This window comes from Lactuca virosa, chromosome 6 (genome assembly GCF_052849685.1).
Source record: "Lactuca virosa cultivar CGN04683 chromosome 6, Lactuca_virosa_CGN04683_v6, whole genome shotgun sequence".
NCBI lineage: Eukaryota > Viridiplantae > Streptophyta > Magnoliopsida > Asterales > Asteraceae > Lactuca > Lactuca virosa.
In genome coordinates this window covers 96,130,063-96,141,819 of record NC_136431.1, presented here as the reverse complement: position 1 = coordinate 96,141,819, position 11,757 = coordinate 96,130,063, and positions in this window count along the sequence as shown.

Here is an 11,757-nt window from a genome sequence, read left to right as displayed (position 1 = left end):
ATATAACTTTATGGAATAAAAGTAAAGTCCTTTTTGGGTTTTCCTCATAACCAACAATAGCTAAAAAGACTTTAGGATAGAAAAAAAATTATTTTTTTAATTTACTATATGATTAGTAAATTAATTTGAAATAATTAGACTTAACTAATTATTACTCAGAATTAATCTGGAATTAATTCGGGATTAACTGGATTAACTAAAGATAAAAATGAGTGAATTGTAATTATTCAGTAGTTAAACAAAAGAAGCAATTCCAGAATAGTCCAACGCACGGAGGGTTTAGGAGTGTTATGGAAGGGTTCTGGAAGCCTCCTGGTGGTTGATATGGTAAAGATTTGAATAGGATAAAAGTTGATCATTTTATTAGTCAAATAAAGGCTTAACTTGCATATTCACCAACTATAAATAGGACCCCTTGCATGAAATTTTCATTCATATGCCTTCAAGGATGATGAAATCTAATTTTTAACTTGTACCCTCTCTCTTTCTCTCTATCTCTCTCTCTCCCTCTCTCTCTATCTCTCTCTATTTGATTTTAAGTGTTCCAAGGTTTTGGGTGTGAACCATAAAAGACATATTCACTATTGGATGTTAGCTTTCCATGGAGCATTTGAAGAACTCAAGAGTCAGTATATTTGAATATATTAAAAGGTATGTTTTAATCTGTTGAATCATAAAAGTGACCCTCTTGAACTCAGCTACCGCAACCATCTTTCTACCGCAACGGTTCAGCACCCGGAGTCAATCTTGTTCATCAGCAACCGCATCAGCAACCGGAGTCAGCTACCGCAGTCAACTTAGCTAGATTACTTTATTTGTCTTTTATGTAATACACTCTATTATCCAGTATGCCTTGCACGGCTGCTTATAGAGTTGTAATCTAGTGTAGTTTCTAAGTCTCTATAAATAGAGACTTACTCTCTTTGTATTCGATACTGGAGAACCGATAACTTATGAACTCTATCTGAATACACATTCTGAAGTTATCTCTCTATCTTTCTTCACTCATCTCTTCTTACTTAAATCTTATCATAATTCTGCTGATCATAATCCCTCTTCGGAGCAAGTCTTTAAGACTTAATCACTAAGCTTGATCTTCCTTATTAACTTGGAGTGAATGCATTCCTTGTTATGAATCAGCTTAAGTGTCTTCTTGATATAACAATTGCTGTCATTTCCATTCCTTTACATTTCCACAACTAACTCTCTAACTATCTAACTATATTATTGTTGAGCTTTTAGATCCTTTGAGATTAACTATTCCGCATTATACTTGTTCTAACTTTTGTTCAAGTGTGTCTCCAAGTTTTTCTCTCAACAATTGGTATCAGAGCCAAAGTGGTTGCTTTTTGAAAACGGAACTCTGATTTTTCAAAGAGCCTTCTATACCACTAAAGCTCATTTCTTCAAAACAAAAAAAACAATTTCAAATGGCACAATCATTATCTCTGAATGTTTCCAACAGTGTCGGTGGTTCTAACCGAGCCCCAATACTAGTCGCAAATGAATATCATCACTGGTCACAAAGAATGGAAAGGTACTTGAGAAGACTGGGTAGAGATGTACGGCGATCCGTAGAAGAAGGACCACATGTTCCAGTCCTTACACCAGTCCAAACTGACGGCGCTGCAACCAGGCTAGGAGGAGGTCAATCAGCCATGAGCCGTCCCACCAAGGATGATCTCGATAAAATGGAAAATGATGTTGTTGCTTTTGATCAAATCTCCTGCGGAGTTGCTCCTGACAACTTCGATATTATCATAAATTGCAAATCAGCAAAAGAGATCTGGGATGTTCTCAAAAACCTGTACGAAGGCTCAGAACAAGCACAAGATAAGAAGCTTACTACCGCACTCAACGAGTTCAACAACTTCAAAGCTCATACTGGAGAAAGTTTGGAAGACTCCTTCAAAAGGTTCAACCTGATAGTCACCAAGTTATCCAATGCGGGCACCATCCGCAGTAACCATGAAATCAATCTTCAGTTTCTTAATGGTTTGGGCAGACATTGGACTACGGCCAAGATGATAGTCCAAGGCGATAGAAAGATTCACTCCTTGTCACTTTACAAGCTCTATGGAGAGCTCCAAGCTCAAGAATCCACCATACTCAAAGACTGTCCTGACTTCGGAGGACCACTTGCTCTCATAGCACAAGCTCCACCGCAGTCACCTTACCCTTCCTCGTATGACACTCTACCGCAGTCATATGAAGCGGATTCTGAATATGATGATGAAGAAGATTTTCAGAAGGCTATTGCTCTGGTTAGCCAACAGTTCAACCGTCTACCACCTCATTCCTTCCGCAAGAATCAGCAGTTCAACAAACCTCCATTCAACCGTAACTTCGGTTCTCAGAACAACCACTCTCGATTTCCCAAAAGTTCTCATCCACCACCGCAATCTCAGAATATTCAACCAAAGGAGGTACCGCAGTCTCCTCAAATCACTAACTCCGGTACTCCTTCAGAAGACAAGATTGATGTTGTAATTTGTCACAAATGCAACAAAGAGAATCACTTTGCACGAGATTGTAAGGCCAATGTAGTAAAAGACAGAGCATTCTACCTTAGAATGGCTCAAGAGTTGGAAGACAAAGAAAAAGCTGAAAAGGCAAGGGCATACGTGGCCCATGTCAAAAGAGACCATCAAGTATGGTCATCCGGAGACGAAGATGAGGCCATCAGCAGTGTCAAAGGAAAAGGGAAAATCTGCATGCTGGCCACTGCGGATGATGATGGGTCTACAATGTTGAACAAGAACTACTGCTACATGGCAAAGGATAGAACACTAAGCATCGTCGAACAGGTAAAACTCATGATCCAAACTGTAAACTATAGCATGCATGACTGTCAGCCTTACATAGATGATCTTAATGACACTTGTGCTGCCGTCCTTACAGACTACAATAAAGCCTTAGATGAGAAGAACATTGCGTCCCAAGAGATGTTCCACGTGAGAGGACGACTGGATAACAAAAGACTTAAGATGGATATGTTAGAGAAGGACCTAGAGTTAGAAAAGGATGCAAGAATGTTAAGTGAAACCCAATTAGAGATAGCTTTGAACCAGAGAGATTTAGCTCAGAGAGAAATTGTACGCTTAAATCTCTTAATTGAAAAATTGTTTAATGAAAGTGAAGCTATTGAAAATTTGGTAAACAATGGAACCGTGGACAATACATACAATTGGGGTTAGTCAAATGGATATCCTACCTCAATGGATTCCTCACCCCGGTTCAACAAAGACAGACTGTATGTCCCTCCAGACCGAGAATTTCATTTCCCTGTCAATGACAAGACTTTTCCCGAAGATATTAAAACTCACTTCGGTAGACTGCACAATTTAAGCAATAATTGTGTCATTGAGGAAATTGTGTCGGAGGTTTCGGGTCACACATGTGATCAAATTTCTATATGTGGCACCATCTATCCAAATTCTCAAACTTCATCCATAGTTGATGAAGAGATTGTTGTTGAGGGCCCCGAAGTCTCAAAAGACTTTCCATCTCTGTCCTCAGACCGCAATGTCTCTCACTGTAGTCAAATGTCCCACAAATGTCCCACCGAAGTCCCATCTAAGACTTACTCAGCGGTAGTCAAGTCATCCCTACCGCAGTCATCAGTTCAAGGAACTGTAACTCTTCAGCCAATATTTCATGCACTACATATAGAAAATTTTAAAGTAGGTCAATGTTCCCAAATTCCTGAATCCTCAAGTTCTGATGACTCAAGTCCGCGTTTTCAAAATCATTCTAAGAATTCCACGAAACCGCAGTTGAACAACAATGACTGCGGTTCACCAAAATCTTTGGCAAAAAAGGCTTTTAAAGAAGAAATCAGATCTCGTGGTACTAATAGACAAACTTTTTCAAAAAACAAGAAGCAAGTCAGATTTCCTAAATCCAAAAGTCCTGAAAAATTTGTTTTCTCTCACTACATTTCAAAAAACTCTTCTTTCCAGAAAACAAACAAAAAGGAAAGTTCAGTTTCAAAAGTCATTCCTACTCCTTCTGACACAACCCAAAAGGGTGTTCAGTCTTTTCGAAACTATGTTTTTCAGGTCTATTCTTCAAATGATCCTAAATGGAAAGGTATTTTACCCACTCCAACACTTTTAAAGTCACGTCAAAAATTCAAATGGAAGGGTATCTTACCAAATCCATCAAAAAGATTTCAGAAATCTACACGTGCTAAAACTTTTCATAAACAGACTTTTTCAAAACCCAAAAACACTTGTGTCAGGAATTACCCATCTCGGACCGGTAACAGATCCAAAACATCCTTAAAACCGCTGACCAATCACAGTGTTAGATCAAAAGACAAAATCTCCTTTTGTAAATGTTAGTGTAGTTGTCAAAAGGTTTTATCTCATGTCAAATCGAGTCAGAGTCAGAAACCTCGTATTTTTTCAAAAAATCACAACACTCCAAATCTACTCAAACACCCAGGACTAGGCTCAAAAGTTGACAAGAGCCCTGTCCCTGCAACCTCGGACCATGCATCACTCAGAAACACATCAATTGTCCCAGGCTCCAAACTTGTTTGGATGCCTAAACTAACCGTGTAATTCTCAGGCTTTGTGCAAGGAGGAACAAGAAGAAGAGTGGTTAATTGACAGTGCCTGCTCCTTGCACATGACCGGAAGGTTAGAGTACCTTCGGGATTTCAGGCCTATATGCAATGGTGGAAATGTCACGTTTGGTAACAATGCAAACGGTGTCATCCGAGGTTACGGTGTTCTCACTACGGGGAACTTTTCCATTCAGAAGGTTGCTTATGTAGAAAGCCTTAAACACAATCTCATCAGTGTTGGCCAACTATGTAAAGCAGGACATCGTGTTGAATTTGATGATCAGTTTTGCTACGTAATGACGAGTGATAGAAACACTTGCCTGATCAAATCTCGATCCGAAGGTACCATGTACCCTTTGGATGTTTCTCTAATCATTGGTAGACCGCAATTGTGTTTCTTGTCCAAAGCTGTATCCGAAGTCAGCTGGCTATGGCACCGTAAGCTAGCTCATCTCAACTTCCGGTACATCAACAACTTAGTCACTGGAGAACTAGTCCGCGGTCTCCCTATTCTCAAATTTAGCAACAATACTCTCTGTCCGGCTTGTGAATGTGGTAAGCAGTCTAAAGCAAGTCACCCTCTGATAATGGACTCTTCTATTTCTGAACCACTGGAGCTATTGCACATTGATCTCTGCGGTCCATCAACCGTAGCCAGCCTCCACCACAAGAAGTATATACTGGTTATTGTTGATGACTATACACGCTTCACATGGGTCTTCTTCCTCAGACTCAAATCAGAGACACCGCAGATCTTCATCAACTTCATCAAAGAAATCGAACTTCAGATCAAGCTTCCAGTTAGACGCATCCGCAGTGATAATGGAACCAAGTTCACTAATCATCTTCTTAACAGTTTCTTGGTGTCCAAAGGCATTTCTCACAACTTCTCAGCACCCTACACACCACAACAAAATGGTGTAGTAGACAGAAGGAACCGCACACTGGTAGAAGCAGCCAGATCCATGCTTAACTTCGCCCAACTTCCTCTCTACTTTTGGGCTGAAGCAGTAGCAACCGCATGCTTTGTCCAAAACCGAAGTATCGTGTGCAAACGCCTCAATAAAACACCATATGAGGGCCTTAACAACCGCAAGCCCAATGTTCGCTTCTTTCATATTTTTGGGTGTAGATGCTTCGTGATCAACAACAGAGATCAGCTCAACAAGTTTGCACCGAAGTCCGACGAAGGCATATTCCTTGGTTACTCCACTAACAAGGTTGCTTATCGAGTGCTCATCAGGCGTACAAGGCTGATCATTGAAAGCTTCGATGTGAAATTTGATGATTCTCACATCCGCGACGCCCCTCCATCCACTGAAACCACCGCAATCATGGAAAGTGACATTCCTGCCTCTTCAGGTCCCATGAATCTAGTTGAAGTCAACTATGAGGATCTTTTCGATCCTGTTGAAACGGCGAAACTATCCGAGGTTCTTGTGTCACCCGCAGCTCAACAACAACATGCTGATGTTTCTGGACCATCTCTATCTGAAGTAGCCTCTCTCAATACTTCCACCTCTCCGGTTGAGGGGGAAAGATCTACTCCGGATCTAGCCGCAACCGTCGAGGTTCCAGTACTTGATGTTGTTCAAATTCCTGTCCATAGAGAAGCATTACCATCAAACGTATCTTCGGATTCGGATGATGAACTCATAGAAAATATCGACACTAGAACTGATCCAAGGATTATCACTCTCCCATCCGCAGCCCAGGGGGAACCTCTCCCAACTGCTCAAGAAAATTCCGTTCCAATAGATCAAGATGACTCAGCAGAATGTTCTCAAGTCCAGGGGGAACTGTCATCTCCAATCGCAGATTCCTCTGACATTCAAGATATTCCCTCTACCGCAGCTGCTGATCATCTGCTGCCACGTCTTCATGTATGGACGAAAGACCACCCACCAGGTCAAATCATTGGGAACCCATCCGCAGGCATCCAGAATCGATCTTCCAAGGACCTATCTGATCACTGCCACTATGCAGCATTTATGTCCTCGGTAGAACCCAGAACGATCAAAGAAGCATTGCTTGAACCTGACTGGATAGCCACAATGCAAGAAGAGCTTGAAGAATTTCAAAGAAATAAAGTTTGGCAGCTCGTTCCGAAGCCACGTGGTCGCTCCATTGTTGGCACTAGATGGGTGTTCAAAAATAAGTTGGATGAATCTTGTGCGGTAGTCAGAAACAAGGCAAGGCTAGTTGCAAAGGGGTATAGTCAACTTGAAGGCATTGACTACGATGAAACGTATGCTCCGGTAGCACGCATGGAAGCTATCCGGATCTTTCTAGCATACGCAGCCCACAAAAACATCAAGGTACACCAAATGGACGTTAAGAGTGCCTTTCTCAATGGGGAACTAAAAGAAGAGGTTTATCTTCAGCAACCTCCAGGCTTTGAAAATGTTGAATTCCCAGACCACTGCTACAAGCTTGAAAAGGCAGTCTACGGTCTGAAGCAAGCCCCAAGAGCATGGTATGAGACTCTTTCTGAATTCCTTGTCTCATCCGGGTACAAGAGAGGAGTGATTGATCCCACACTATTCAGAAAAGCAAATGGCGACCACCTCATGATGGTACATATATATGTGGATGATATCATCTTCGGTTCGACTGATCAAGGAATGGTGGATGAATTTGCTAAGCTCATGACCAACAAGTTCAAAATGAGCATGAATAGAGAGATTAATTTCTTTCTAGGTCTTCAAGTGAAACAAGTACCGCAAGGCATATTCATTCATCAAGAAAAATACACCACTGAACTATTGAAGAAATATTCTATGGACAACTGTTCATCTGCTAAGGTCCCCATGGCCTTCGGTTATAAGATCTCTGCTGATCCCTCAGGCGAATCTATGGATCACAAGACTTATAGAGGCATCATCGGCTCTTTGATGTACCTCACTGCAAGCAGGCCAGACATTGTCTTTGCAACTAGTGTATGTGCAAGGTATCAGGCTGACCCAAAAGTCTCACATATGACCGCAGCCAAACAGATACTACGGTACCTGAAAGGAAGCAAATCTCTTGGTCTATGGTACCCCGCAGGCAATGACTTCAGCCTGCAAGCTTTCACAGATGCGGATCATGCCGGATGCAAGCTCGATCGAAAAAGCACTTCAGGAGGATGTCAATTCTTGGGTGAAAGACTAGTCAGCTGGTCCTCAAGAAAACAAAGTTGTGTCTCTCTATCAACTGCAGAAGCCGAGTATGTGGCCGCAGCCAGCTGTTGCTCTCAAGTCCTTTGGATGAAAACTCAACTAATGGACTACGGGTATAGAATGTTGCGGATACCTATCTATTGTGACTCTGAAAGTGCTATTGCTATTTCTCACAATCCAATTCAACACTCCAAGACTAAGCACATTGAACTACGGTATCATTTCATCAAAGACCACATCTTAAAAGGTAATATTGAACTCATCTTTGTCCCTTCTCATGAAGAGATTGCTGATGTGTTCACAAAAGCGCTCGATTCAACAAAGCTTAACATCTTCCTGCAAATGTTAGGAATGATGAATCCAGACCCGCAATTCTTTTTGAATTGTTAGCTACCGCAGACCATCCTTGGTCTCCGTTGCGGTTCTAACTGAGAATTGCATGTGATAGATGGTTTTGGTACCGCTGTCTAGGTACCGCAACCATATATCATACGTATCTCTCATGGGTCTTTATGGTCTGTTATTACTAATCTTTGTACAATGTTTTCCTCTCAGTTTCTCACTGCAGTCTTTCCTTGTTCATCCGCAATGACGTTTCTCAACCGCAATGAAAGTTCCATCCGCGATGACGTTTCCAACTGCAATGAATTTTCCATCCGCGATCATCATGATAATTTCTCAACTGTTTTATCAACTCTTGAATCTTTGTGTGCTATTTAATGATCCCTCATTAAGTTAAACATTAAAGACAAAAAAAAAACATTCTGTTTAGAAACTGTCACATTCTCTTTCTGAATAATCCTTGTATCAGACCTATTTTAGGGATGATGACAAAAATAACGTTTTTCAATAAACTCATCCTTAATTTGTCCTTTCCTCTCCCCAATACGTCCCATCCGTTACAACTTCCTCTCCCATCACCCCCACGATCACCTGACGTATTGACATGCGTCTGACTTTACATTAAATGCAAAACCCCTTTTGGAAATCTCCCAAAATCTCTTCAAACCCGTTTTAATTATGTGTGGCTGAGATTTAATCCAAAATTCATAGATTCCCCCCAAAACCCCAATTGACGTTTTACCCTATCCTTACCATTTACCTAAGGTTAAACATTTTTTCACCCCCCTTTATAAACCCATCTTCTTCCCCAACAATACTTTACGTTTTCTGAATATCGATTCTTTCTCCCAAATTCCTCAAAACCTTCAAAACTTTCAAGAACTCTGTTTTCTTCTCTCAAATCTTCAACAATGGTGAAATCAGGTGCATCAAAGAAGCAATCCAAGGCTTCAGGTTCTGTAAATCCAACAGGTTCCGACTCTCCAACAATCGCTTCAAGTAATTTCAGAGCAATATTTGAAGATCATCCTTCATATAATGCTCCCATCAAGCTTATGATCAAGTTTCTCAGGAACCACCCTCTGTTTGGTCCATTCGATGCATTTACAGACGTTGTTCCAGTTTCTACTCTATTCAAATGTGCGTTCTCTGCATATCGCCCAATGGAAAAACCCCAAGAAGTTCACCTCAATCTCATGAACGATTCTTTGGTCATCTTGTCCAAAGAAAAGTTCTTAAATGCCATTAATCTTCTGGTTCACCCTTCCATCAAGATTTTCTCACCTTCAATGGCAGACGTTACATCCGCACTCTACCAGATGGGGTATCAGAAACCAATTCGAGGGATTGGTGAGTTCAAAAAGAATCAGCTGCCTGCGGTATGGCAGTTTGTGTGTCATTTTGTCATCCGCTGCCTATCCGGCAGAACCGGAGGCATCGACAACATGGGACTGAAGCTACTGGAATTGGTATGGAGCATCTACACAGGCCACGACGTAAACTATGGACAAATCCTTTGGGACGACTTCCTCCAATACATTCCCAAAGAGCACCCAAGGGAGAACCCAACCGAGCTCACATTTGCACGGTTCTGGTCACTTTGCATCTCAGACTTACATGCAGATGCTGGAATAGACATGGGTAGTGACATCAACTTTTTCCTCACTAAGGATCTTAAAAGGTACAACCCTTCTTCTGATCAAACGATATTTGGACCGATCCGCAGACTCCCTACTCATATCCTTTCTTCTCTTGGTCTTGAGACTGCTGATGTCTCAGACCACATTGAGGCTACGGAGGGTATTGCCCCATACCCTCCTACCCCGCCTCTTCCATCCGCAGCCATTATCCCTGAGGGTACCGCAGTCCCCTCTTCCACTACACTATCCAATCTTTCTCAAAGAAGAAAGCAGTTGGCAACCAAGAAACAAAGAACACCCAAGAAGGATGCTCCTAAACGAACCGCACCCACCAAGAAACGCAAAACAAAACCTGCCCCAACCATATCTAGCAGTGATTCAGATGAGGATAGGCATCCGATTTCTATCCTTGAGAAAAGGAAAACAACCGATACCACTATCCATATGCGTGACCGGACCGATGTTGAAGCCTCTCAACAGGCTCTAGTAGTCCTTGGGGTGCCCGCACACCCATTCAACACCACCATCATTTTCCAGTCAGACTCAGAAAGTGAGTCTGATTCTCAACTACGTAGAGACTCCCCCCCAGTGCACTCCCAAGAGGACGACACTGGTTCACGCCCTAAGGTCTCCAGGGCTTCCCGACTGCATTTCTTTTCACCAGAGGAGTTGCGCTCCATCCTTCTTTCTGTCACCCAAACACTACAAAAACCTTCCCACCCGCAGGGCACTTCTTTCGCCCATGCCAGAACTGAGCAGAGGCCACACTTGACCACGGGTCAAGGAGACCGAGGAAGCTCAGGAAATCCTACTCTGCTTTCATCTTTTACAGGTGGTTTAGGCACGGTGAGCACAAATGTGCAAGGATCCGTGGACCCGAAGGACACTTCGGTGCGCTTTGAAGGATTTGACGGTGATGCATCCAATGACTCTTGGTTACAGTACAATCTGGTAACTGAGTCAGACAAGAAGAAGTATGATGCGTTCCAAAGGGCTTTCTGTGACAACCATCAATTTTTGGCCAAGTCAAAATCAACCAAAGTCAACAAGTCAAACCGGTCAACTCATCTAACCCTTGTATATTAGGGTTTCCATTGCGTTTCTTATCGAACAACTTGAACCCTTAATACAAAGTATCACTTAGAATTTTCACGTGTTCGGAAACTCTAAACCCTAATCAGGACAAGTGATGAAACTACTCGTTAAAACATTATTCCTTAACCCTCGGGGCATGTAACAATCATAACAAGACTTAACGAGGGTTACAAACCTTGCGTTACAAAGCCAAACACTCAAAAAGGTCACAAAAGAAGTCTCTCCCAAATCTCTCTCTGTATGAGAAATCTCTCCAAGAATGTGAAATCTCTCCCAAATCTCTCTCTGTATGAGAAATCTCTCCAAAAATGCGAAATCTCTCCCAAATCTCTCTCTGTATGAGAAATCTCTCCAAGAATGTGAAATCTCTCCCAAATCTCTCTGTATGAGAAATCTCTCCAAGAATACGAAATCTCTCCCAAATCTCTCTCTGTATGACAAATCTCTCCAAGAATGCGAAATCTCTCCTAAATCCCTCTCTGTATGAGAAATCTCTCCAAGAATGCGAAAATTCTCCCAAATCTCTCTCTGTATGAGAAATCTCTCCAAAAATGCGAAATCTCTCCCAAATCTCTCTCTGTATGAGAAATCTCTCCAAGTATGTCAAATCTCTCCCAAATCTCTCTCAAAACCTCTCTTGATCTTTTTGTAATCAATTGGGGCATCCCGACACTAGATTTGGCAAAAAAACCATGCGAAACGGGAAGATTCCTTGGAAAATAGCCTCTTAGGGCCGGAGTCCCTCTATATGGATCAAACCCACCTTGAACCGGAGTCTCCTTGAGGATCCGCGGTCATCTAGCCGCAGTCGCAGCCAGCAGCCGCAGCCAGCAACCGCAGCCAGCAAGCCGCAGCCACCGACCGCAGCCGCATGGAGCAGCCCGCATCCGAAGTCGTCTCCGGCTCTAGCTACCCGGACCGCAGCTTCCCTTTCCGCTTCGAACCC